The sequence below is a fragment of the Diceros bicornis genome (genome assembly GCF_020826845.1).
Source record: "Diceros bicornis minor isolate mBicDic1 chromosome 12 unlocalized genomic scaffold, mDicBic1.mat.cur SUPER_12_unloc_1, whole genome shotgun sequence".
NCBI classification, from domain to species: domain Eukaryota; kingdom Metazoa; phylum Chordata; class Mammalia; order Perissodactyla; family Rhinocerotidae; genus Diceros; species Diceros bicornis.
The window spans coordinates 1037457-1064293 of NW_026690864.1; the positions used below are offsets into that span (position 1 = coordinate 1037457).

Below are 26837 nucleotides of genomic sequence, written 5' to 3' on the forward strand. Positions count from 1 at the left end.
ACTTCAGACTTCTTAGCTACCTCTTCTGTGATAGAATTATCACGTTCTTTCAAGGTGGCCATGTGCTGACCCAACTGTGCCCTCAACAAGCCTGAGGCTGACGCTTGTTCAGATCTATAACACAGAAATAGGAGACACATTAGAAATTTGTAGTATTGGGTTACTTATGAGATTCCCATATTTTCAAAGGCCCCTTAATCAAGTTGGTAGAAGATAGTTCATCCAGAAAAGTCTAGAACCTAATATATTCTGGACTAAGGGAATTTCCAGAGTCTTGGTATTTCTTTTTTAATTTTATTTTGGTTATGATTTCATTGCTAGATGAGCATTCTCAACTTTGGCTGCATACTGGAACTACCTGGGGAGGTTTGCAAAATCCAGGTGCCTAATGCCACCCCTACAGAGTCTAGTAAAATTGGCCTGAGGTGTGGTCCAGCCATTGGGATTTTTTAAGGCTCACAGAGCGATTCTAATGCGCGGCCATGGTTTCAAATCACTGCACAGATAGTCACCCTCCTCTTAAGTGTAGTTAAGAGAAACAGATCACATTTCCATCTCAACAACAGTTGATTCCTGTTATATACTTACTATGAAATTTTTTAAAAATTAAGGTATTATTAGGAAAGAGTTAAAGGGAAGCCTATATTGCTGCCTAGACTACGGTATTTAGATACTAAAAGGAACCAGGTTCCCTTAGGGAAATGCCCTGTTCTAGTTCTGGGGCAGGAAATGTACAAGACGAGCCTGGAAAACCTTGTCATACCAGAAAGTACGGAAGCTATCAAAGACCACTGAGTCATGTCAAAAGGCCTCAGAGGCCATCTTGAAAGGGTTCCTGCTGGCCAAGGACGGGACAATTTGAGCACCAAAAAGAACAATGAGTGCAATGGACTTAAACACAGCAAATATATAAAAATCTACAAGTTCATTTAAAAAATAAATAATAAAAAGTTTTAAAAATAATAAAAAATCTTTGGATTCAGCCTCAAAAAGGAAGGAAATCCTGTCACATTCTACAACATGGATGAATCTTAAGGACACTATGCTAAGTACAATAAGCCAGTCACAAAAAGACAAAGACTGCATGATTCCACTTACATAAGACACCTAGAGCAGTCACATTCACAGAAACAGAAAGCAGAATGGTGATGCTAGGTGCTGGGAGAGGGAGAAATGGAGAGCTATTTAATGGATATGAGTTTCAGTTTTGTAAGACGAAAAAGTTCTAGAGATCTGTTGCAGAACAATGTGAATGTACTTAACACTACTGAGCTGTACACTCAAAAATGGTTAAGATGGTAAATTTTATGTCATGTGTGTTTCACCAAAATTAAAAATATAAACAAATAAACAAACCTTTGGAGGCTGCTAGGGAAACAACTTGATATTCTGAAAATTGGTAAGTAAAGGGAGAGAATCAAGCATTTATCCTGCCTTTGTGGTCAAAAAATGCATTTCACAATTAACAAGTAGTTGATGGGAAAAGTTCTTCCAACTAATAAATGCAGAAGAAATTAACAAATTAGAAAAGTCACCATTTTGTAAGTCCAAATTAATGAATGCATCTAGGAAATGATCATAATTTTGTGGAAAATGCATAACAGTAAATTTTATACTGAAGCATCAGTCTATCAATGTTCAAACCCACAGACCAGTGTTCCTAACAACATGACAACCAGACATCACATGCGGCCTGAGGGGGGTGTAATAAGAAGTACAAGCACTGGGGCAGCCTGGTGGCGCAGTAGTTAAGTGCACGCACTCCGCTTTGGTGGCCTGGGGTTCGCAGGTTCGGATCCCGGGCGTGCACCAACGCACCGCTTGTCAAGCCATGCTGTGGCGGCATCCCGTATAAAGTAGAGGAAGATGGGCATGGATGTTAGCTCAAGGCCAATCTTCCTCAGCAAAAAAAAAAAAAAGAGGAGGACTGGCATCGGATGTTAGCTCAGCGCTGATCTTCCTCACAAAAAAAAAAAAAAAAAAAACGAAGTACAAGCACCACCTATGACATTGTCTTGCCAAAATAACTGGGCTGGAGTATCATCATGTATCTGGATTGAACCAGCAGTTTACAGGTGATAGCATTTCGATCCTGATACAAACAAAGCAAATGTAAAATGACTTTTTTGAGATAATCAAGACAAACTCACAAGAAATAGGTATCAGATAAAGTAAAGAATCTTGGTAAATGGTAATGTATTACATCCTTATATGTTAGAGATATAAGTATTTGTGAGTATTTATAAGTAAAATATGTTGTCTCTTTTAAACTACTCAAAGAAAAAAGTGTGGATGAGGGAAAGATAAAACAAGACTAGCAAAATGTTGACAACTGGTGGATCTGGGTGAGGGGTACATGGGACTTCATTATGTTATTATAGCGGCTTTTGTGAATGTTTTAAAAATTTCAAAGTAAAAAGTTAAAAAACAGTATACTAATGTCTGCAACTTACTTGGAAATGCATAAAAATAAGAGATTGTGACTGATGGATGGATGGAAATATGAAGAGACACACATATGGGAGTGCAATCAAATGTCAATGGTAGAATCTGGGTGGTGGGTATATGGATGCTCATTACACAGTTCCTTTTACTTTTCTGTATGTTTGGAAATTTTCATAAGAAAATATTTGGAAAAAAAGTAAGTCTAGGTACAATTCAGAACCTTCTTTAATAAATCTTAATTGTTATAATCTTTGCCTGACCTAACTCTAGTTTTTCCCAAGAGTTGAATAAAGTGGGATGGGTCATCGGAATCCTTGAACTTATTTAAAAACTTCCCAGAATGATTCTAAGGTTTCTGGCTGGTTTGGTAGAAAGCCCCTTCAGCAACTTGCCTTTCTTGGTTCTGTCTAGACCTCACCAATGTCATAATGCACCCAATTCCTTTGTTCTGTTTCTATGTAAATGAAGCAACCTTTTTCTACATTTGGTTTCACAAGAGATTTCCCTACCGGGAAAATGCAATCACAGGCTACCAGCAAATTCTAGTCCATTCAGCCGTTTCATTTCTCATAATGAGTAAATCAATTGTGCTTCTGGTCTGAAAAGATGTTTACTTAGGTTGAGTTAAACCTGGAAACAAGTTGAAGTAGGGTGAATTAAGTTAGTTCAAGTAGTTGGGATGGACTGAATTATCAGAGACCGTCTCGCTGGTGACTGATACACGTGACTTCTGCAGAGGCAAAGCCAAGGCAAGAGGCTACTAATGTCCCCACCAACTGTAACCATCCTTTGGGCTCTGGTATGAAAGAACTAGCTAAGGTTTCCTATAATTATTATACATACCTCACAAAAGGACAAAACCCATTAATTGACTTGCATGGGGTCAAATAGCAAATGAGCTATGGAAGGAGGTACAGCATCTAGACTCTGTGACTTCTGAACAGTTAAGCCAACACTTACAGCACAAAACCAGGCTTTCATGCAGATTGATTTCAGGACAAATTGGGTGAGGAGTACAACAGCCATGGCTCTCCTTGCATGGAGTCTTGCCCATGTTTCTACATAAACACACCAAATCAGAAAATTTGCAAAGTGGTACAAAGGATTTTGTGTGTGTGTGTGAGGAAGACCAGCCCTGAGCTAACATCCAATGCCAATCCTCCTCTTTTTTGCTGAGGAAGACTGGCCCTCAGCTAACATCTGTGCCCATCTTCCTCTACTTTATATGGGACACCGCCACAGCATGGCCTGACAAGCGGTGCGCTGGTGTGCACCTGGGATCCGGGCCAGCGAACCCCGGGCTGCCACAGAGGAGCGCGAGCACTTAACCGCTTGTGCCACTGGGCCGGCCCAAGGTACAAAGGATTTAAAGGAGTTTTTTTTTTCTCTTTCGTCTACTTTACATTGGAAAATTTATAACATCAATGCCACAGAGAAAAAACAAAGTTCAATGTCAGCTAAATTATATACTCCTTTAATTAAAAAGATAATAAAAGAATAGACTTTAAACAGTCTATAATTAACTTCATACACTTGGAATGGCTTCCAATCAGAAAACTGCAATTTAAGTAAATGTACCAACATTTCCTAATTACAACTGATTTACAACAGATTGGTAACTTGACCAAAGTTTTAAATGCAGACAAAATAGTAAGTACCCTGAATTTTATTCTGAACATAATAGGCAGAATAAAATAAAGAGGTTTTTACATACTGTAATCCAAATAATATAAAGCTGACTCAATTTTTCAGCATGAGTTTGAGAGCACAATTGGGCAACTGTATCTGAAAGTAGCCACTAACAAGAGACAATTAATTAGTTGCACCTGGAAAAAAAATAAAATAATGAGTACTCTCAATATGGATTTCATATAAGATAAAATTACTTAAGTAATCATTTTTATGTTAAAATATGTTTTCCAGAAGGCAATAATGAACAAATTTTTTATCAATTACCCCAAATGACATGAATTATATTTTAATAATTCACGATTGTCTAAAATAACAACTTGGTCTTCCACCTAATAACAGTAAACCTTTCATATGAAGGTCTTTGAACACTTAATCCCTGATATAACAAAAATCAATAATGATGATAGGAACGGTTTTGTTCTTTTTCCTTTTAAGATGCTTCACTTTGTGAGCAGGAATTCAGAAGTCTTCTCACTATCTTTTAGAGTACGCTGTGGGGCAGGTACCCCATTTTGCAGATGAGATTATAGTAAAGAGATAGACCTCGACAGCCATGGTTGGGTCAGGGGCACAAGCAGGGCTGCCGCCACACCAAACACAGTTCTCTTCAACAGGCTTTAAGGAGTTCATAACCCATTAGAGCCTTCCTACTCTGCCTGGCTTAGAATTCTAATGACATCAGTGTCATTAACAATTAAGGAACAAAAGTAGATCATTCTCTCCAAATCTGTGTTTCTGAAATAGTTTATCAAGTTGACCAGTTGACTGCTTTGGTCCAGGGGAGATCTCAAAGCAGATGGGAATATATCACTTAGGGGAGTGTCCAACAATAATTCCTGGGTGCTGAGGGGCACAGAGGGTGGCTAGAGCAAGAAGAGCAGCAAGGAGCCCGATGCCATGATTAAAACTTGTTAGAGGGGCTGGCCTGGTGACCTAGTGGTTGAGTTTGGCGTGCTCCACTTTGGCAGCCCTGCTTCACGGGTTCGGATCCCAGGTGTGAATCCACACCACTCACTCATCAGCCATGCTGTGGCAGTGACCCACATACAAGATAGAGGAGGATTAGCACAGATGTTAGCTCAGGGCTAAACTTCCTCAAGCAAAAAAAGAGGAAGACTGGCAACAGATGTTAGCTCAGGGCTAATCTTCTTCAGCAAAAATAAATAAATAAATAAAACTCTTTAGAAAGAATCTGTATTTAAAGACCTGACTGCTTATCTCTCAAAGGTCATATAAACACTTGGCACTTTTTCCAAGGCTAGACAGTGAACCAGTGACAATCAGTGTGCATTAAACAGCACCCCCAGTCACAACACACAATGGGGCATAAAAGGGCAATCCTAATCGTAACAGAACATAACACTGACATTAGTAATCATTCCTGACTTCTTTATCTGGCTTAAAAAAATGATTGTGGTAAAGAAGCAGTCTTGCAGCCTCCAGATATTAATTTTAAAATTTGTGTTGGTCATAAAGAAGGATCATTTCTTAGGGAAAGCTGATTTATACATAACTGTAGACCAACAGTCATGCAAAATGCAACCTTTCATAATGGAAATCAATGCTCTATTATGCATGTTGAGAAACTATACAAATGTCTAGTCTAGTAGATGTAGATATTTTATCTCATCACCCACAATCACAGTTTGGCAGCGTAGGTTGAGAGAGTCACACAATGAATCATTTAGTCTAACAAGTCAGTTTGCACAGAGAATTATAAATGCATATATGCTTTCTATGCCACATACCACAACTGTGGTTTATGCAAAATAGTATATCAACAGATACAAAAAGCAGTGAGAAAGAAACAGGGGCCTGGTTACAGAGCCTCACAACACATAATCACCAAATGACCTACAGAGTGCAGAAAGACTCCGCCCCAGACAGCTTCTTCCACCGCCTTGTAAAGGAGTATTTAAGACTGCTGTTTTTTATCTTGCATGATAAAACAACAGGAAAGAGGGGGAGCCGGCCCCGTGGGTTAGCAGTTAAGTGCGCGCGCTCCGCTACTGGCGGCCCAGGTTCGGATCCCGGCGCCCACTGACGTACCGCTTGAACGGCCATGCTGAGGCTGCGTACCACACACAGCAACTAGAAGGATGTGCAACTATGAAATACAACTATCTACTGGGGCTTTGGGGAAAAAACGGAGGAGGATTGGCAATAGATGTTAGCTCAGAGCTGGTCTTCCTCAGCAAAAAGAGGAGGATTGGCATGAATGTTAGCTCAGGGCTGATCTTCCTCACAAAAAAAAAAAAGAACAAAAAACAGGAAAAAGGATTTTCTTGCATTGCCCTTTACTGCTTCAGGTTGAAAAGTTACTGACCAGGAAGGTCATTTCCAGCATTTTCCACAGTTTGGAGATCACTAGTACAGATGCAGAAGGTAATGTATACACTTTCAGGACTTGTGAACCTCATCTTGTGCTCTGTTAAATGGAACATATGATTGGCCAAGTCTTCTTGTGCCAAGGTCCTTTTAGAAACCATCATCTTGACTTCTCACGCTTTCGTGGGATTTATGCTGAATTCTACTCTGAAGAAAATCATTAACATAAAACAGCCTATGTGGCACACTGAAGGTAGAGAAAATGATGTTAGATATAAGATAACCAGACCCAAAGCCCCTCTCACTCTCAGCGAAACAAGGTCCTTTCAGGTGGGCTTTCACAGACACTCATCTGCTGACCATGCTCGAGAAATAATTTGTTCTCTGCTAGTAAATAGTGGGGATATATTTTAATAAAAGGAAATATAGTCAGTCCCCAAAATAAAAATCAGAGTTAGGTCACTGGCAACAATTATGCAACATGAATTAGGCACCGACCAGGTGCCAACACTGGACAAACCATTACACAAATTACACATATGTAATTCTATGACCTCAATAAGTCGCTCAGATGCCACAAAGCTTCTGGGGCCATGAAAAGAAACCCACACTACCTAAAAGGTGGGTAGAGGGTACAGAACAGATTTCTGATTGACTCAGGAAGGATGTACAAGAATCATGGTTCACATGGCCAACTACCCTGCAAATAATTAACCCCCTCTCTCTCTCATCCTAGCTTTATGGCCTTTAAGGGATATCCTTGAAGTGGTGGCTCTCAAACCTGAGGGAGGGTAGTTCCCTTAAGGGCTCATTAAAACCCAGGTGGCTGGGTCTTACCCCCAGATTCCTGATTCAGTGAGGCCTGGGCGGGGAAAACGTGTTCCCAGGTCTTGTTGATGCTGCTGGTCCAGAGACCATACTTGCAGATTGGGGGCCTGTATCTTCTAGATTGGGGGCCTGTATCACCAGCATGACCTTGGAAATTGAGGAATCCATCTGGGGTTTGGACTTGCCAATGACATCCCTCTAGGGTGGTGGCTAGACTAGATTATATCCTGGGTTGTTCACGAAGGTATGCTAATATACCAGATGAAGGCTACCTGTGCTCCCTCCCCCCAAGTAAGCCCTTAAAACATTGTTATGAGTAGGGATTGAGTGGATATATCCAATTAACAATTAGAAACAAATACATTTACAAAGAAGTAAATGGTCAAGTCCATAAAACAGTTAAACTGACAACTACAAGTGTCTATCCCAGTGGTGACCGTGTGGACTAGTGTTTTGTTTTCATTTGGAAGCATCTGGGAACAAGAATGGCCATCCTTCCACAGCAGCAATTTCATCCCAATAATACCTGACTTGCTTTTCATGGCTGCCACCTCCAGGTAAGAGTCTCGGAGGCTGGTGAAGGACAGCTGTTCCACAGGCTTCAAGGTCTTCTTTCAGAATGTCACTGTGATTATAGAGCCTATAAAATAAAACAGGTGCTGCATGAGATGTTTATTTAAGCACAGATGGCCCAGCTTCTAGAATCTACGGAGGTTCTTCGTGGTTTATTGAAATATATCTGTAATATAATCTAGACACAAAAATGCAGCAACTAGACTATCTCTCGACAAAGATGTAAAATGGGGCATTTTGAAAACCTTGTTTGTGTGTATGTGGCAGTTTTAAATCCATCAGTGGAAGTAACTTTTAACCCTTTGAAGACTTTAATGACCTTCAAATCGACAGCTGTGCCATCTCATTCCACATTCCACCTGACTGATAGGAATGCTAGATAATCTTAACGGCAGAAAAGGCTAATTTTCTATTGTCAATCATAACAAAGTTAGATCTCCACAACTCATGTGAAATTTACTTAAATCGTCACTGCTAAGAAATCGAAAACTGCTGGCTGGATATTGGTTACGTCCTCTATTTCTGAACGCAGAAAAATGACTATTATTTCTCCATTCAGATCCCACTGCAATACAATTTTCTTTATTTTTAGTAAGAAGAGGAAGGGAGGGAAAGAGGGATTTAGCCTTCATTATCTATTTCCAGTCTACTGGGGGACTGGTCTAGTCTAACAATTTGGCCACTGTTTTAGGTTAGGTCTGTCACGGTATCATAGTAGCTTCCAAAGAGACTGGTTAGAAACTTCCTTTAAAAACATGTCCATTTGGGGGAAAGCATGATTCTAAAAAGCTATAGGAGAAGATATCAAAGACAAAACAGTATTTCTACTTTAAAGAAGCTGATGACATACGTAGTTGGGAATATTCAACATGTACTCCAAAAAGAAAATGAAGCAACTTGTAAAGCAATGTGTTAATTAGCAACGTCTTACTAACTTGTAGTTAGTACAACAGTGGGTTAAGTTACTGGATCCATTTGATGGCCATGTGCCTAATATCAAAAGGATGAAAGAGATGTGCTCTGTTTGTCTGTTAGAGGGCGAGTGACAAGTGTAGGCTCAGGCACCCTGACTCTGAAGCAGGCTTTTATCCTGGGCAAGAAATATAAATGTCGTGTCATGTCCACCCCCCCCACCCCCCCACCTCTCATTCAAGCCCTATTCTGGACCCTAGGCCACCCTATGGGCACTCCAGTTCCTTGCCGTGTCTCAAGCTCTTGTCTAAACTCTAAGCCTAAGATTCTTAGTCCCTCTGGGCTACATCCTGTGTTGGATCCTTCACCTCTGAGCTCTGCTGCCAAAAACCTTCCATTTTTTGATGGGGTTGTTTTGTTTTTTGTTGTTGAGTTGTATGAGTTCTTTATATATTTCGGAAATTAACCCTCTGTTGGATATATGATTTGCAAATATTTTCTCCTAGTTGGTGGGTTGTTTTTTCATTTTGTTCATGAATGGCCAACAGGCATATGACAAGATGTTCAACATCACTAATTATCAGGGAAATGCAAATCAAAACTACAATGCGATTTCACCTTACATCCATCAGAATGGCTGTAATTAACAAGACAAGAAATAACAAATATTGGAGAGGATGTGGAGAAAAGGGAACCCTCATACATAACTGGTGCAAATGCAAACTGGTGCAGCCACTATGGAAAACAGTATGGAGATTTCTTATAAAATTAAAAATAGAAATACCATATGATCCAGATATCCCACTACTGAGTGTTCATCCAAAAACATGAAAGCAACAATTCAAAGAGATTTATGCATCCCTACGTTCATCACAGCAATATTCACAACAGCCAAGACATGGAAGCAACCCAAGTGCCCATCAACGGATGAATGGATAAAGAAGACATGGTATATAGATACAGTGGAATACTACTCAGCCATAAAAAAGACAAAATCATGCCATTTGTGACAAAATAGATGGACCTTGAGGGTATTACACCAGGCAAAATAAGCCAGACAGAGAAAGATAAACACCGTATGATTTCACTCATATGTGGAAGATAAACACGTGGATAAGGAGAACAGATTAGTGGTTACCAGAGAGGAAGGGAGTAGGCGGAAAGTGAAAGGAGTAAAGGGGCACATATGTATGGTCACAGATAAAAACTAGACTATTGGTGGTGAACACAAAGCAATCTATACAGAAACTGATATATGATATTGTATACCTGAAATTTATACAATGTTATATGCCAATATGACCTCAATAAAATAATTTAAAAAATAAATTAAAAAACAAACAAACAAAAAACCTTCCAGAGTCCTGGCCTATATGACTTATAGTACCTATAATACTTCCTTTTCCTTTGGCAAAATCTGGGTCCTAATTCTTCCTGGAAGGCTTTATCTCGTCACCACTCAATTCACAAAATAACACCTGCCCTTAAGAAAAGGAAGACAGGCCCATCGGAGGTAAGCCAATTTCAGAGCAGTAAAGGAGAGCACATAATCACTGGGAAGGCAATCAGGAGTTGTGAGGCAGTAGAGAGACAGAGAGCTCCTTGGCATCACAAGGGCTTGACTATGGAGGAGGAACTTCAGCTGGGCAAGATTTAGACAGAAGGGGAGATGACCCTTTAAGCTAAGGGGTGGCACAGGCAAAGATGTGAGGAAATGCCAGGGTAGGAGGGGTGTCGGGACCAGCAAGGACACAAGTCTGGCCAGGTGGGGGTTGCTGTTTGTGGTGATAAGATAGTAATGGGAAATAAAATTCAATATGAAACTCGGGTGAGAAAATAGTAATAAATCTTGCGGATTTCTGAGCTATGGCTGGTTTCTTGAAAGCAGTGTTTTTGAGAGGGTTAGCCTGGCAGCCGTGCACAGATGCAGTTGGTGAGGGGACAGACACGAGACCCAGACCACAGCCAGGAGACTGAACTTGTGCTCTAGATGGCAGGGGAAGAGTGTGTAAGTGGGAGAGCAGTGGTGGGGGTGGCAGAGAGGGAGAACAGTCATTCACGGCTCAGCTGGGGGGAAGTCAACGCCCACAGCTGGTGGGGTGGGCTCGCGAAAAACTGGGGTGTGTGCCTCACTCAAAGGGCCAGTCACTCTCAGCTCCCGCAGCGGAATGTGTCTCAGTGACGTCGATCTTCCTAGTTTTCAAGAGAAGCTGGAAATTCACAATTGCTAGTTTTATTTTTACGTGACATCTCTCAAATTTAAAAATCTGGCAGCTAATTCAAAAGGAGGTTAAATACTATGCTGGACAAACAGAGCTGGTCTGCAGGCTTGGGGTCTCCAGCTTAGACTGCCTCTAGTCTCACCTCCCACCCCAGGTGGTAGACCCTGAGCAAGGACCAGGGCTTGATGTTTTTGCACCTCCTCTGAAATGCTGGTACAATGGCGGAAGTTAGCAGATGCTCACCAATGCTGGGGTACCACAGTGGGGTATAGGCAGGGTGTTCGGGTGGGAGCAGCCTCCCTCCAGGGAGGAGTATTTTATCTCCGCCATTCTTAGGAATGGTGATAAGAGAAAACAGTTTTAGTGGTTTTATTACTGTTTATAAATGCTCTACAGACAATGCACCCTTTGTTGCCTGTATGCCCACCCCCCACCCCACCACGGTATGCCAGTGCTAAATAATACCTGATTGTCCAGTCAGGACAGATGCCAGATAACCTTTGTTCTTTTCCAATCTGATCAATCCAAATATCAGGCTTACTTAGACTAGCTCTTCTCATACTTGTCTAGGAGCTTCTCTGACTACCTCATTCACAGGGATCTTTCTTATCCCTGAATTCCTTTAGCACAATACAGACAACATCCTACATTGTACTGTTCTCTAGTTATGTCATGTCTGTCTAGTCTTCTCAACAAGACCAAAAGCTTGTTGAGAACAACAATTGGACTTCTGAATTTTTATCTTACTTGAAGTTTCATGTCGCACTCAGCACAATACTGAAGACATACTTAACACCACGAGTTGAATGACAGGCCAAGATTTAAACCTAGATTAGAGAAATCCATGACACCTATTTTTACAGTATGTTTTTATATGGTTGCTGTTAGACCAGTCCAGGGCTTCCATGGCGTCCATGGCTTGGCAACGAGTGATCAATAAGACGGCCACAAGTACTGTCTGCACAGAGCTTATGGTCTACTCTCGATTAACTCAGAACCTTCTCTGGCTAAAAGACAAGTTGGTCTGTGCTTAGGGTTTCTAGTAGTTATTTCTCCACGTGATACCTGACTTTAGCTTACAAAATATTCATCAGTCCTTTGCTGAAAAAATCTCTATTAAAGAATTCAAACACTATGGAGCTAAAGATTAAAGACTATGTGTTATAAAAAACACTATCCTAGAATTCAAGACCTCAATTTCTTTCATGTCTTCTATTTGCATTCCCATCAAAATAATTCCAACTGGAGGGGCATCAGTCTGACCAGCCCATGCCCAGTCCTTCCTGGGGAATATGTAGACGGGCCTGGCACTAACACACTGGGCCTTACCATCAGTTTGTCTCTGTGAACTCCAGCAAGTGGACAAACGTGATGGATGACAAGTAATCTCTAGAAGCACAAAAGGCACTTTAAAGAGGTATATTTTATTTTACCCAACAGTGCAGGCAGATAATAAATAAATATTTTTGGCCAAATTTAAAGTAATTGCTTTCTAGCTTCATTTTCATCTTTCAGTCACACAGAATTTAAGAGATAATTTAAAAGAAAACAACTCCACTCCAGGCTAATGGGAACACTCAAAGGAAGGTACAATTTTTTTTGGAAGCAAGGAAGAGAGAAAAAGTGCCATGCTTTTCCTTTCAGTACTGCAAACTGAGAATTACTTTTTGGCAAAAATGACCCTGTATGAGGGCTGTAGAAAATAAACTTTTCCTTAACCCCACCAGGTAACTTCCACACATTCCCGTGGGTGTTCTATCAGAGTGGACATGTTTCAGTTGCAGCACTAAAGGCATGACTTTCAGGTTTTATTTTCTCTAGGGAACAACAGTCTCAAAATGGTGTGGTAATCACTGCCCATAACTAGTAATGAGTTTACTTCATAATTTACATAATATAATGTTACTTTTAAAAAGTTTTATAAAATACATTTACTGTATTTTTAATGAGACTGAAGAATAATAAAGCACCACAGTTGGTCACATCCAGAACAACGTTTTGGGGAAGGAAATTGTATTGCTAAATGAGCAACGACAAAAAGGCATCATCTGCAGAGGTGGTCTGTAGTTCTGAGTGTGGGGTTTAGGAACAGCCCATATACAGAACGGTGGGCAAAGGGCAACACGACCGGCCTTTGCTTCCCATTCCAGTGCCTGCAGAACACTGGCCTGCACACTCAACTTCTTCCTTCTCATGGGTTTGACCCTACCCTCCTTCCAAAACAGAAGAAGGTTTTGATCTTTAAACTAAGAACACATGGCCTGGATAGAAAAGATTACTTTTAAAACCATCACTTTGGGGCTGGCCCGGTGGCATAGTAGTTAAGTTGGAGCGCTCTGCTTCGGCAGCCCAGGGTTCTCAGGTTCTGATCCCAGGTACGGACCTACACACCGCTCATCAAGCCATGCTGTGGTGGCATCCCACATACAACATAGAGGAAGACTGGCACAGATGTTAGCTCAGGAACAATCTTCCTCACCAATAAATAAATAAATAAATAAATAAATAAATAAAGTCTTAGTTGCATATTTTATCTCTATTAAAAAAATAAATAAATAAAACCATCACTTGATCATGTTCTGGTTCTGTTTTTCACATTTAATTCCCAAGGAAATTTGTTGATTACAATCAACAACATTTAAAATCCTCCTAAGACCCATGAGAATTGTTAAGTCTAAATAGAAGTAACAGAATGCATTCATGCACCCAACACTCAAAGACCACAACTGCTACAAAATATAACTAACGAACCAAAGTGGGCTGTTGTCAGTCAAACCCTGATATGCTAATTCAATTTGTGTAGCTTACTGGTCATCCTGAAGCAATTTAGCACCTTCACCAATAAGAAAAAACCTCCAGTGACCACCCACCCACAGGTACACAAATACATCAGAGAACCAGAGACGTCTGTAGAAGCCCTACCTCCATAAAGATGCAAATTAAGATTTAAACAGTGTAACAACTGGCGAGAGCTAATCCTTTTACAGAGGTGTAAATGGCTATTGAGAACTGAATTCCGGCTGCTAGCTTTTGTTAAGTAGCATTACAGACAAGTTTCACCCAAGAGTAATGCCACCAATTCTGAAGACTATTGATAAAATAGTTTCATAAAGCCAGTGCAATTTGTTTACTCTGATATCAAGTTTCCTGACCATAAATCCAAACATGTAAATATAAACCACATCAAGAATTAGTGCCCTGGGAAAATAAACTGGGAGGAACTATCTCAAGCCTGACACCCAATGGCTGGAACAGCTGTATGTGCGGCCACAGAGAAGTCTGTATACGGGGTTTTGTTTGCCACACAAAACAGTTGTAGAAAGGACAAACACATACATAGTTAAAGAGTATTTTTCTTTTAACGGGCTGTCTTACAAAACCTATGTTTTGGTGGCTCCCTTGGTCCCCATTGTGCAGCCCCCTGGGTGGTCCCTTCCAGGGGGCCACTTGAAGGGAACACAATGCCAAAAATGAGGGAAGGAGGGGACAGCAACACAAAGGCCAACAGAGCGGGGCGGTCTGCAGCGGCAGGCTGCAGCTAGGGGTCAGCAAACAAGGCTCTCTCTCTGGACCCAGGAAACAAGGGCTCCTTCTCCATACCTGGAAACAGCGTGATTAAGCTGACAGCTTGAATTATGGGCTGCATTTTGTAGGGTACGGTCTGTCTGCGTTAAGGTCCTCTTTATTGTAGCAGAGGCCTCACAAGCAAAACCCTTGCCTTTTCCCCCTCTTTGGCTTCAAAACATCATTCTGTTCCATTTTAATTTTCAGAACTACTCCTTCTCCCATATCACCTTTCCTTTTTTTGTTTTTTAAGTTGCTTAATGAGGTGCTGGGAGGCCTGAGAGAATTTATAATAGGGTGTTTCCCTCTACCCTTAAACAGAGATAACCAGCCTGAACCCATAATGAGATTTTAGCAGCCGAGTCATTAGCGATGGCTGCATAAAGGATGGTTCCTTTATGAAACGGATGTGTTCTTTTTTTTTTTTTACTATTTATTTTTTACCCCAAAGCCCCAGTAGATAGTTGCATGTCATAGATGCACATCCCTCTAGTTGCTGTACGTGGGACACGGCCTCAGCATGGCCAGAGAAGCGGTGCGTCGGTGCGCGCCGGGGATCCGAACCCAGGCCACCAGCAGCGGAGCGTGAGCACTTAACCGCCAAGCCACGGGGCTGGCCCTGAAATGGATGTGTTCTTAATTTGCTCTTTGATAGGTCTGTGGATCCCAAACTTAACACCTGAGTTGATAAAAATCCTCTTTGCTGGGAAGGTGAACACTGGAAACATTTACTCTTGCTCCCTGGATTTCCTTTAAATCAGCACAGATGTGTCGCCAGAGGGGTGTTGTCATTAGGGTGCTGGCTGCACCCTCCAATCTGAGGTGCACACAACAGATTTATGGAGCCAGTCACCTAAAGTGACCTGGCTTTAAATATCTGCTGCAAAAAAGAACATGGAGGGTAAATGTCTTATCATACAACTTTATGCCTTTGATGGTGCTCAGGGCAAGCTACCCCAGGAAGCACCACTCTGGTATGCAGATTATTTCGAGCTGAAGACAATAAGGACTCAGAGAACTCAGGAAGAATATTTGAGTTGCCCCTCCCAAACTGCCTAAAGAATTTAAAACAAAAGATCTGTTTCAGGAAGGAGTTATTATCATGACTGCTATAAAGATAATGTAGGATAGAGGTTACAATAGAAAAGGCACCAACAAGCCCATCTTATCGGAAGTTCTGTCTCTCTGGCCACATGCTCTAGATGGCCCTGCGAGGGGTTACCAGACAATCATTTACAAGGGAAGTCTCCATTTGTAAAGGTATCTCCCTCTCTGTATTGGGAAGAGAGGGGATGACCTCATTTCTAGAGACTTATCAATGTAGAAGGTGAGGCCTTAAAACTGCATAATAAGCCTTACTCTTGTTTACAGTGCTTTAGTGATAATCTCCTGTAACTAACACCCCCGCCCCCAACATCCTCCTTGTCTTTGGTTGGACATGGTATTTAAGACGAGAATCTCTGCTACTGTGTTGAGAAACGCAGTGTCCCTGCTTTCTCCCATGTATACATGTTATTAAACTTGGTATTATTTTCTCCTGCTAACCTGTCTTGTTATTTGGTCAGCCATAAGAACCTTAAGGAAAAGGGCAGAGGGAGATTCCCCCTCTTCCCCCGACACCTTTCAGAAATGTAATACAATCAGGCCTTGTATTTTGACTAAATTTAAAGAATACTATGAACATAATAAATTTTTTATTAGACATTATCATAATTGGTTCTATAATTAAACTCTAGAGGGCGCTTTTTGTAAAAGGGCATCTGATATTTTCAGGGTAGAATCATCTTTGCTGGAGCTTAAGGACTAACAGAGGATCATAAAACAAAACACCAGACTTTTGCTGTTACACGGCTCTCCATCTGTCTCCACATGTGTGTATGTGCATGTGCAGGTGTACGTGCATCTGTAAGAGAAGAGACAAGGAGGACCAGACTGGGCTGGCAAAGATTATGCTACGTGAGGGGATCCAGGGAGAAGGCAAATCAGAAGGCATGATGGGATGGTGGATGGGCTTACTGAGGGCTCAGGCAATGTTCAGACTCTGAAATAAGTTAGTATGTCACTTCTCTGGGATAAGTGAGTCTCCTTAGAAGCCAATTAACTCTGATGAATGGGAATGGGGTCTAGGGCAGTCACCCTCCACTGAGGGAGAGCTCAGACCTGTAGGGCAGGTCCCTCCCTGGGTTCTGACTCATTGTTCATTGTTCGGGGCCCACCTCCATGATGACAATGAGATGGGAGTGGCAGCACCCTGGGAGGGCACCAGCAGGAAGGAGACTGAACACTTGGCTATTAACGATTGCCTCCTGCTACGTGAGTATGGTAGAAATCAAAGACAGAATTACTGACAAAATTGTGCTGGTTTTCTGCTGGCTCCTTCAGAGGGCCAATACTGTATTAAAATGAAGAAGCTGAATCAATTTATTATTCAAATGCTCATTCACCTAAGAAGCTGCTAAAAGGAAGCCAAAAGAAACAAGAAAGTGAATGATAACAAACCATCATTATGAATGAATAAAGGGGATTAACCGGGAGGAAAGGCAGGCGGGATGCAAGCTAGGAAATAATGCCCTCCTGGGTAGACCCTGGGAGCCAGGTGAAAAGGCTTCTCGTCAGTGTGGAAGTTCAGGGGATGTAAGACAAGCACATTCCCAATTCCAGGTAAGTACACCTTTCAAAACAGCAGAAACCAGTTTCAGCTGTGCCCATGATTACAGATGTAATAATGCTCCAAAACAACCATGTCCAGCATACATCCATGTAATATATAACATCTGATCAGCAAGCACCATCAATCCCAGACCCAGCACTGGAAATTCTTTTAGGGATTCAATTATCCTAGAAAGTAGTGCTTTTCAATGTTTAAGGTGGCAGAACACCTGGAATTCTTAGAACTTTCTGTAAAATATCATGAAGTACTGATATACGTCATTTCATCACACAAATTAGGCACATTTTTACTAGCGGACAATGAATATATGTATACAATATAAAAATCAAACCACTAACACAAATACCCATGATGAAAAACCAATCTATCAAACCTAACAGGATCAGCTGATTTCACATTTTTCATTATTATTCATTTGGTACTCTCATTCATTTTCTCTTCCAGTAGGCAAGCTATAGCAGGTAACCAAAGTTTTATTAAAATAATTTTGAGGAAGTTCTCAAAATTACAAAGATTTATTTTCCTAAAAATTGGAAAAGACCACTTGACTCAATAGCAGGAGAATTCTACTGGAATATATCTGAGAATCACTGCACTAAAGAAAACGAATCTAGCATTGTTTTAAGCAGCAGATTCAAACACACTTCCAGTCCACAAAAATGACAAGCAAATTAAAATGAATTTACACTGACAAAGGAAAATAGAAAAAAGTTAGACAACTAGTTGAAGGCCATTAAACACAAGGTGTTCAGAAGAGCTCCTCACATCTCTCTTGTAGGTTAAAGTAATACTGTAAGTCTCCTAACTGGGACTCAAAATAGTGAGATTCAGTACAAAAGCACAAGAAAACATATCAAGGTCTCACTTATTGCTTTTTGAGTTTTTCTTATCTGCTTGGCCTATCTGCACAGATTCCCTCACAAAAGCCCTCACTGAATGGAAGCTTTCCCACTCAGTTATCAAGCTCAAATGTTCCTTATCAAATCCCAGCTTAAAATAAGTTTCGTTTTTCTAGAAGCCTATCACCAATAGCTCAACAACTGCTCTTCAAAAGGTGAGAAATATAAGTTTAAGAGAATAAAAGGGAAGATGAGCCATAAGGAACTGATCAAGTCTAAGATCAAGGTGCTGGCTGGCTTGGTTCCTGGTGAGGGCCCACTTCCTAGCTTGCAGACGGCTGCCTTCTTGTTGTGTCCTCACAGGGCAGAGAGAGGAGGAGAGCTCTCTCAGGTCTCTTCTCATAAGGGCACTAATCCCATCACGAGGGCCTGACCCTCATAACCTCATCTAACCTTAATTACCCACTAAGGGCCCATCTCCAAATACCATCACATTGGGGGTTCAGGCTTCAACATACGAATTCTGCAGGGACACAACTCAGTCCATAAGAACACCGCTGCCACCATCTTGTTCCTGGCCTAAGGATGAGGTCAGCACTGAGGATGACAGAGCAGGGAAACGGAAAGGACCTGGGTCTTTGATGACAAAAGTGAAGGGCAGTATCAACCAATCCCAGGGCCTGCTTTACTCCCGGACTTTCAGAAATAAACAAAAATGTGTTTATTGTTTAAGGCAGTTCGAGACAGTGTTCCCGTTATTTGTAGCCTGGTATATCAAGATAATTAATAGGTAAATGTTCAACAAGGCCAGAAAGCCAAGTTTGAAAAAAGAACTCTGATGGATGGCTTTTCCATAATTCAAATTTACATTTCATTGAAAAGAATTTAAGGGAGGTATCTTAAAATGACGATCCTACCCCTGTCACTCTGCTCCCCTACCATGTCTCCTTTTTATAAATACCAGTAACAGCAGAATCTTTGCTCTTGGTGTGGCTGGGCCAGCACAAAGCAGGATCGAGGGGCTGTTCATGTGCTGGGTGTGGAGGGATAAGAAAAAGACCCCTGTAGCCCCTGAATGTGTTCCCCTGGCCTGCAGTGGTGCTATACTCTGCCACATGAGCCACTCCTTCAGCTGGAGTGACCAACAGTTCCCTAGACATGGGCCATGCTGGTCTGTCTCCAGGCCTGTGCTCCAGCCATTCCTCTCTTAAAATCTGGAATGGCTAATCTCCTTTCATCAGCCAAACCAATCACCATGGCTATTCTGGTTTTCTATTGCTTGTAATAGCTAACCTGAATTTAGTGGTGTAAAACAACAATCGACAACTTTTTGTTATGCTCATGGCTTCTGCGGGTCAGGAATTTGGACAGGGCACAGGGCAGGTGGCTTGTCTCTGCTCTGCAATGTCAGGGACCTCAGTCTGAATATCACGGGGTGATGTGGAACACAGGTGACTGGAATTATCTGGAGGCTTCTACACTCACATCTGGAGCCTGGGCTGGACTAAATTCAGGCTCAGCTGGGCCTGCTGACTGCAACACTGACACACGGCCTCTCCCTGAGGCTTGTTTGTTGTTAGCCCCACTTTCTTGGAAACCTGGCCATATTCCAGTCTCTCCTACCTTATTTGAATCTTAAACAACCAAGACTTGACCCCTAGAGTCTCCTCTCCAACTTTTGAAACCATAGGTAAACTTGTTCCACTCAGAATAAACTACTTTTAGATCTCAAATTTGTATTGAAAGAGGTCTAATTTTTCTGCAGCCCTCGTGGAATGTGGCCTGCTGGTTCCCTCCCTAGCAGAGATGCAGGCCTGCTATATTCTCTCATCAGCCTCCCTAGTCTCTCTTTCCCCCTGCCCTCCCTTTCTCCCTCTCCCCAATCGCCTCCTCCCTCCCCTCCCTCTACATCTCTTATTTGGCTCCCGGAGTGCTGGGATAGGGCCTCTTAACACTTCATTGAGACATCTCCCCAAAAATGTTGTAACTCACTTAAACATCAAATGATAAGAGGGATTCTAGGAAAACAGTGGCAGCACAGCCTTTATTTTTAAAAATCTCCCTGAATTCCCTTATATAAATATAAAAAAAAGATAGAACAACTAGGAGAGCAAAGCAAAAATCCATGCATAATATCTATGACAAAATTATGTGACAAAATATGAGTGAGTGGAACAAACTACTGATAGCAACTAAACCCCCATTATATCTGCAATTGTACAGAAGGAAGTGGAGGGACAGCAAAAGTATGAATGACGTTCCTGAGAATGCAAGAACCTCCACATCGTCAAGCGGTACTCACTGGCAGGCTGAGGTGAGAAGGGCAGCCCATCTGGAAGGGGGCTGCAGGTCCATTTCAAGGGTTAGAACAGAGGGACTGCGGTAGGTGCAGGAGCAATCCGGGCCCTACCACTCCAGAACCTTACCAGTCTAAGTGCCCTTTCAGCAGAGCTCTGCACTGAGGAGAAGCTGCTGGGAGTGAACTCTAAATTGAACTTAACTGGGACAATAACGGCAGAGGAAGAATCTTTCCATTTCAAGTGGAGGAGGGGAAAAGAGCCAAGGGATCTAAGAAAGTAAGAGGCCACATACAAACATTCTGGGAGAACAACAGAAGAGGGAGCTCTGGAGCCATAAAACTAGGAAAGCCAGCCTGGCCCACCTGCCCCTCCTGAGTGCAGGAGAACTCCTCTCACCAGACATAGGCCCAGAAAAGATTCCAGGTCTCTTTATCAGTAAAGCGCAGGTAACGACACCTCCACTGCATAGGGCTGCGGCAGCAGATGAGATAATGTATGTAAAGCAGCTGGCACAGCATCGGGTACACAGTAAGCACTCAAAGATGATCGAAATTATTACCATTATTATAAACATTAGCATATCAAGTTTATATAACAACCTTAAGCCTAACTCTAACAAAAGATTAAAGATTTCAGTTAGGCCACAGTGAAGTGTGGTAAAACACCACTGTCCCACTCCAGAGGACATTTCCCAAGTTGTCCACCCCGGACTCAGCACCCTTCTCCGCAGAACAGTACTACCCAGTACATAATTGCTCAATTCTGCCTCTCGCCTTCCCTTTCCCCAGCTGCAGGCTGACCCTTTTCCAGCTGCTCACACATCCTTGCTTCAGAGAGCCTCTTACAGCTCCCTGGTCTACGATTTTCCTTTATGATCAATTTTCCGCCCTGATTATCTTGTTTCTGGAAGGTATCTCAGGTTTTAGGAAAACTTCTGATCACACCCAATTGGATGATGATTTCCTGGTTGAACTCGCAGAGTTCTGGAGCCTCGCTGGTGACCTCATGTACTGATGCTAAGCACAAGCTCTACTTACGGTGCATCATACCCAACACTTCTCAGTGAAAAGGGCTAAATAAAACAAACTGTCCATTTTGTCAGGATTCTGATTCATTGATGCTAGAAATTAAATTTATCAAATTGCTAAGAGTCAGAGTAGGAGAGACAGAAGCCAAGTTCATTTCTGACTTAAAAAAAAAAAAAGAGGTTGGCCATTCCCTTTATATGTCATGTATGTCCCTGCATCTTGACTTCCAGAACCACACTATCAGATTACCATTAACTATCAAATGCCAACATGTGCCAGTCACTGTACCAGGTGCTTTAGCTGAAAAAATCAATCTGATGAAGATAGTAAACTAGAACTTTGAAGTCAAATTTAATTAGTCAAAAGATGATACTGGTCAAAAGGAGATCCAAGACTATAATCACAAAAAGGTCATGGCTCTGCCAGTCTTCCTGTGGTCTAGAGCAGGGAAAGAGAAAGAGAACATTCCAAACAAATCACTAAGTTCCTGATTTGTTTCTTGTGATCATCTCTAGTTAAAGAAAGGGAATTAGGGACAGGGCTAGCCTGATAGGAGAAATAAAAGGGAACAGGTTCATATTCTGGATAATTTTTCATAAATGTGTACAAAACATAATATTCTGAAATCACATATTCTCCATGTCAGCAGACGGTTATGAGTTTGGAAGGCTTTCTAGTAACCACACATAATAAAATAAGAAAGTACTGTGTATAATTTAAAAGGACAAATTGTTAAAAGACTTGGGAGGGCTCATCACAAGGAAAGAAAGATGAAATGGAAGGGGAGAAAACTGTTCCACCAATAGATTTAAAAGGTAAAAGAAAAACTAAATTAGAAATGACTTTGTCAAAGCTATGCATTTCATAACTAAAACTGAAAGTGGCCAAACGATATCTGGTTTCCCCGGCCTTCAGAAAGGAAGCAGCAGCCAAGTGGAAGCGACTATGAGGGAGAAGGGAAGAAGAGACACCAGGTAGGCTTCAGGGTGCTGATACTATTTCTTGACTGGGTGGGGGTTACCAGCTGTGTTCACTCTGTGATAATTAATGGAGCAGTACACTCATGATTTGTTCACTAGTATGTAGGCTATACTTCAATAATAAAATTCATTTTAAAAAGAGCACATGACAAGGACTTCTGCTTCTTGTAAAGGCATCCTAGGTAATGCAGGCCAATCCTTGCACTAAGAACAAAAAAAAGTATAAAAAATATCTCTTTGATAGCTTAGAGAGATAAGGCAGTGATGAATTACAGGATCAAAACCTAGAAAAAAAGGAAATTCAGAGAGATAAGCCTAACATCTGGGGCAATTTTTCTTTGAAGGGCATGTGCCAATTCCAGAAAAGGCAGCTGAGAGTCTGAGAAGCTGAGTGGAGCTCCAGGCAATCCCACAGAGTGGGAGAATAAAAACTGAAGTCCAGGTCTACCAACGAAGGGGAAACTTAATAAATCACCCACACTTTGAACTGGAACTTCAAAGGGCTGCTTCCTGTGGATAACGGTGAAACTGAGTCTGGCCCTCAAAGGGACCAAGGCCTGGCTTCACACTGTATCAATTCTTCAACCTGGATGAAAGGGACCCAGGATCACTTCTGCCCCAGGCACCTGCCAGAAGCAAATGCAAATCCTCTTTAGAGGAGGAAAACTTCCTTGTCCTCAAATCACTCCCAAAATGCTCCTACACAATATCCATTCAAAAATTGCCAGAGATTTGAGAAAAACAAGACAAGAGTGATTAAAAAGCGAGAGAAAGAAAAGAAAACAGAAGCAGACCCATGGGGAAGAAATGGAGATCCAGTCTCTAAGGTACTTATACTGTCTGGAAAGAAAGTAAAAATATTAATTAACAACAGATTTTGAAAGGTCAGAAACTTATAGATGAAACAAAAATTAGTAAATATATAGGTGATTAGAATCATGTAATTATTAAGCTCGAGCTAACAGAAACATACAGAACCCTACCCAATGAAGAGTGAATATACATGTTTTTGCATTATGGGCATTTATAAAAATTGGCCATTACTATGGCCAATCAACAAAGACCAAAGGACAGATGTTGTTCAGAATACATTCTCTGCCAACAATGTGATAAAATTGGAAATCTATAATGAAAAGAGAATCCTCTTTTCCCCTAATATGTTTAGAAACAACCAAAAATCATTTTACATAATACCTATGTCAAGAAAAAGATATAATAATTATAAACATTTAGATAATTATGTTAAAATACTTAAAACTGAATGGGAGTGATAGCATTATTTGTCAAAACCAGTGGGGTGCAAGTCAAGCAGTACTTACATGGAAATTTAAAGCCTCAGAAGTATATGTTCTAAAATGGGAAAGATTGAAAATTAGGCATTCAACTCAGTTAGAAAAAAACCACATGGTAAAACCAAGCAAAGTAAAAAGGGAATAATAAAGATAATAACAGAAACAAACGAGATTTTTAAAAAGCAACAGACAGGATGAAATCTGATTATTTGGAGAAATTAATAAAATAGACAAATCTCACGCAGGATTGATTGATGAAAAAAGTTGGGCAGACATAAAATTATGAATGAAAAAGAAACATAATTATTGACACGGTAAAAATTCTAAAATATAGGGTCCAGCCCCGTGCCCTAGTGGTTAAGTTTGGCATGCTCTGCTTTGGCGGCCCAGGTTCAGTTCCCGGGCGTGGACCTACACCACTTGTCGGCAGCCATGCTGTGGTGGTAACCCACACCCAAAATACAGGAAGACTGGCAACAGATGTTAGCTCAGGGATGATCTTCCTCAGAAAAAAAAAAAAAGAAAAAAAGAAAAAAAATTGTAAAATATAAAAGCTGCCCACTAATTTGAAAACTTAGAAAAGTATTAAGAAACTAGAAAATTTTTCTAGTACACTCTACATTTTCAAAATTGACTCAAGATGAATGAAAACATCAATATATGTATAAGAATTTAAGAAACGGAAAAAGTAGACAAAAATTGAGAGAATTTTCATCAGTGCACCTGTCTTGCAAGAAATGTTAAAAGTTCCTCTGGTTTAACCTCTGCAGGTGTTCTCAGTATCCCCGACTCCTGTCTTTGCTCTAGGGCACCCACCTCTTCTGACTGAGGCCAGAAGCCTATGGTGAGAAGGGTGGGAAAGGCTGGGGAACCAGGTTCAGGTCGGTCAATGGAGACTTCTTTTAACATCTCCCGTACAGACACTGAGTGACAGTTAATGCCTACTTCGCTGACCATCTGGTCTGAGGACTGCTGCCCTCTTGGAAGCCTGGTTCTGGACTTGTAAAAATTTAAACCAAAATAAAGATAAGGAAAGTCTTAGATTTTTCAGATCAAAGTAGGTGAGCTAACAGGAGAGGCACAGGCAAGACTGGGGCATGAAGTGCCAGGCAGAACAGGAAGGGGATACACTGACAGCCCCACCTGCTGGCACCAGGTTATCTTTTCAAAAGTGTAATGCACAACCTTACTTTGGGAACAAAAGCGATCATCTGTGGGGCAGCAAGAAAAAGCTCAGGGGGCCACTTGTTGAGGGGCAGAGGTCAGGTCCAGGAAAAACAAGAGACAGTGGTGAAGAAAAAAAGCAAGTGAAGCAGACACCTGAAGGCATCATCACATCTGAAGGAACACTGAATCCATAAACATGCTGCCAGCTCCGCTTAGAGTGACTTGCGGGTAAATGCTACAAGAAACACAGTTTTATGCAAGAATTTCAGATGCAAGAACCTCCTTCCCATATTTAACTTTGAAGAGGGGCTAAATTAAAATCACTAGAGGAGATTCACTTCATGTGATCACATTTTTATGACCGTGAGAAACCAAGGCTTTCATTTATTTAGTGTAAAAGGCAGCATTACGTTTTGCTGTCAGCCATACTCCAGGGGGGAAGGAACAAAGCAACTCTGCGAGTGCTTTGCTCAGCTTGAAGAAGGGCACACAGCACTTCCTCAGCTTATTTGAGGCTGGAAGGCACAAAAATCAATACGGACAGAGCAAAAGGTCAAATTGCCACCGCTTAGTTTTCTTTTCTTTTCCTAATTAAATAATCTAATTTGCTTCTGGAGCTTCCTTATTCAACCTAATGAAATATTATCTCTGATATTCCAGTTTTTTAGGCAGTAGAGAGTTACTGGGAACCAGCCCAGGGTATCAGTTAAGAATACAGACTCTGGACCCAGACGGCCGAGCTCAAAGTACACTGAGCCACTTTGTGACTTTGAACATAACTTCTCTGTGTCTCAGTTTTCTCCTTTGTAAAAGGGTAATGATGATAGGACTAAATGGATTATTATAAACAAAGCTCTTCACAACAGTGCCTGGCACAGAGTGGGTGCTATTGAAGGGTACATCACCATTATGATTGTGATTTGCATGGTAGAGCACAGAAATTAAGAGCATGAATTCTGGCATCCGGCTGTCAGTTCGAATGCTAGCTGCACCTCTAAGGTTATTTAATCCTTCTAAACCTCACTTGAAATACTCCACTTGGCATCTGCAGCACAACTTCTTCTCGGTTCTCTTGATTCTTCCCTGCAGCTTCGCCTCAAACTCCTTTGCTGTTTCCTGCTCATTTTCCTGACCTTGAATGTGGAGCCAGGCCTTGGGCTGCTTTCCTATTCACACTCATTGCCTAATGTTCTTCTCAGGGTCCACGGCTTTAAAGTGCATTTATATTCTGATGATTCAGTAAAGTTGCAGGATACAGAATCAACATACAAAAATCAGTTGTATTTCTACATAACAATCCAAAGAAAACAATCCCATTTACAATAGTATCAAAAAGAATAAAATACTTAGGAATAAATTTAACCAAGGAGGCAAAAGACTTGTACATTAAAAACTACAAAACATAGCTGAAAGAAATTAAAGAAGACACAGACAAATGGAAAGATATCTCATATTCATGGATTGGAAGATTTAATATTGTTAAAATGTTCACACTATCCAAAGTGAGCTACACATTCAATGCAATCCCTATCAAAATCCCAATGGCATTTTTCACAGAAATAGAAAAACCAATCCTAAAATTCATATGGAACCACAAAGGACTCTGAATAGCCAAAATAACATGGAGAAAATGAACAAAGCTGGAGGAGTCACATCTACTGATTGCAAAACATATTACAAAGCTACAATAATCAAAACAGTATGGTACTGGCATAAACACAGACACACAGACAAATGGAACAGAACAGAAACCCAGAAATAAATCCACATATATATAGTCAACTGATCTTTGACAAGGGCATCAAGGAGGCACAATGGGGAAAAGATAGTCTCTTCAACAAATGGTGCTGTTATTCACGTGCAAAAGAATAAAACTGGACCCTTATCTTACACTATACACAAAAATCAACTCAAAATAGACTTAAAAATCAACTTAAACGTAAGACCTGAAACTGTAAAACTCCTAGAAGAAAACATAGGGGAAAACCTGCCTGAC

General features: G+C 41.1%; 1 long non-coding RNA gene across 1 annotated transcript in view; it reads right to left on the reverse strand.

Annotated features, from left to right (window-relative positions):
• Position 1: 1 nt before the first annotated feature.
• The window catches only part of LOC131401618 (uncharacterized), a 37913-nt gene continuing 11077 nt past the window's right edge, over positions 2–26837 (reverse strand). The window contains exons 2-3 of the long non-coding RNA XR_009217799.1: positions 7820–7933; positions 2–114 (exon numbers count right to left, since the gene is read on the reverse strand). This is a non-coding gene — a long non-coding RNA (uncharacterized LOC131401618). The remainder of the gene's footprint in view (positions 115–7819; positions 7934–26837) is intronic.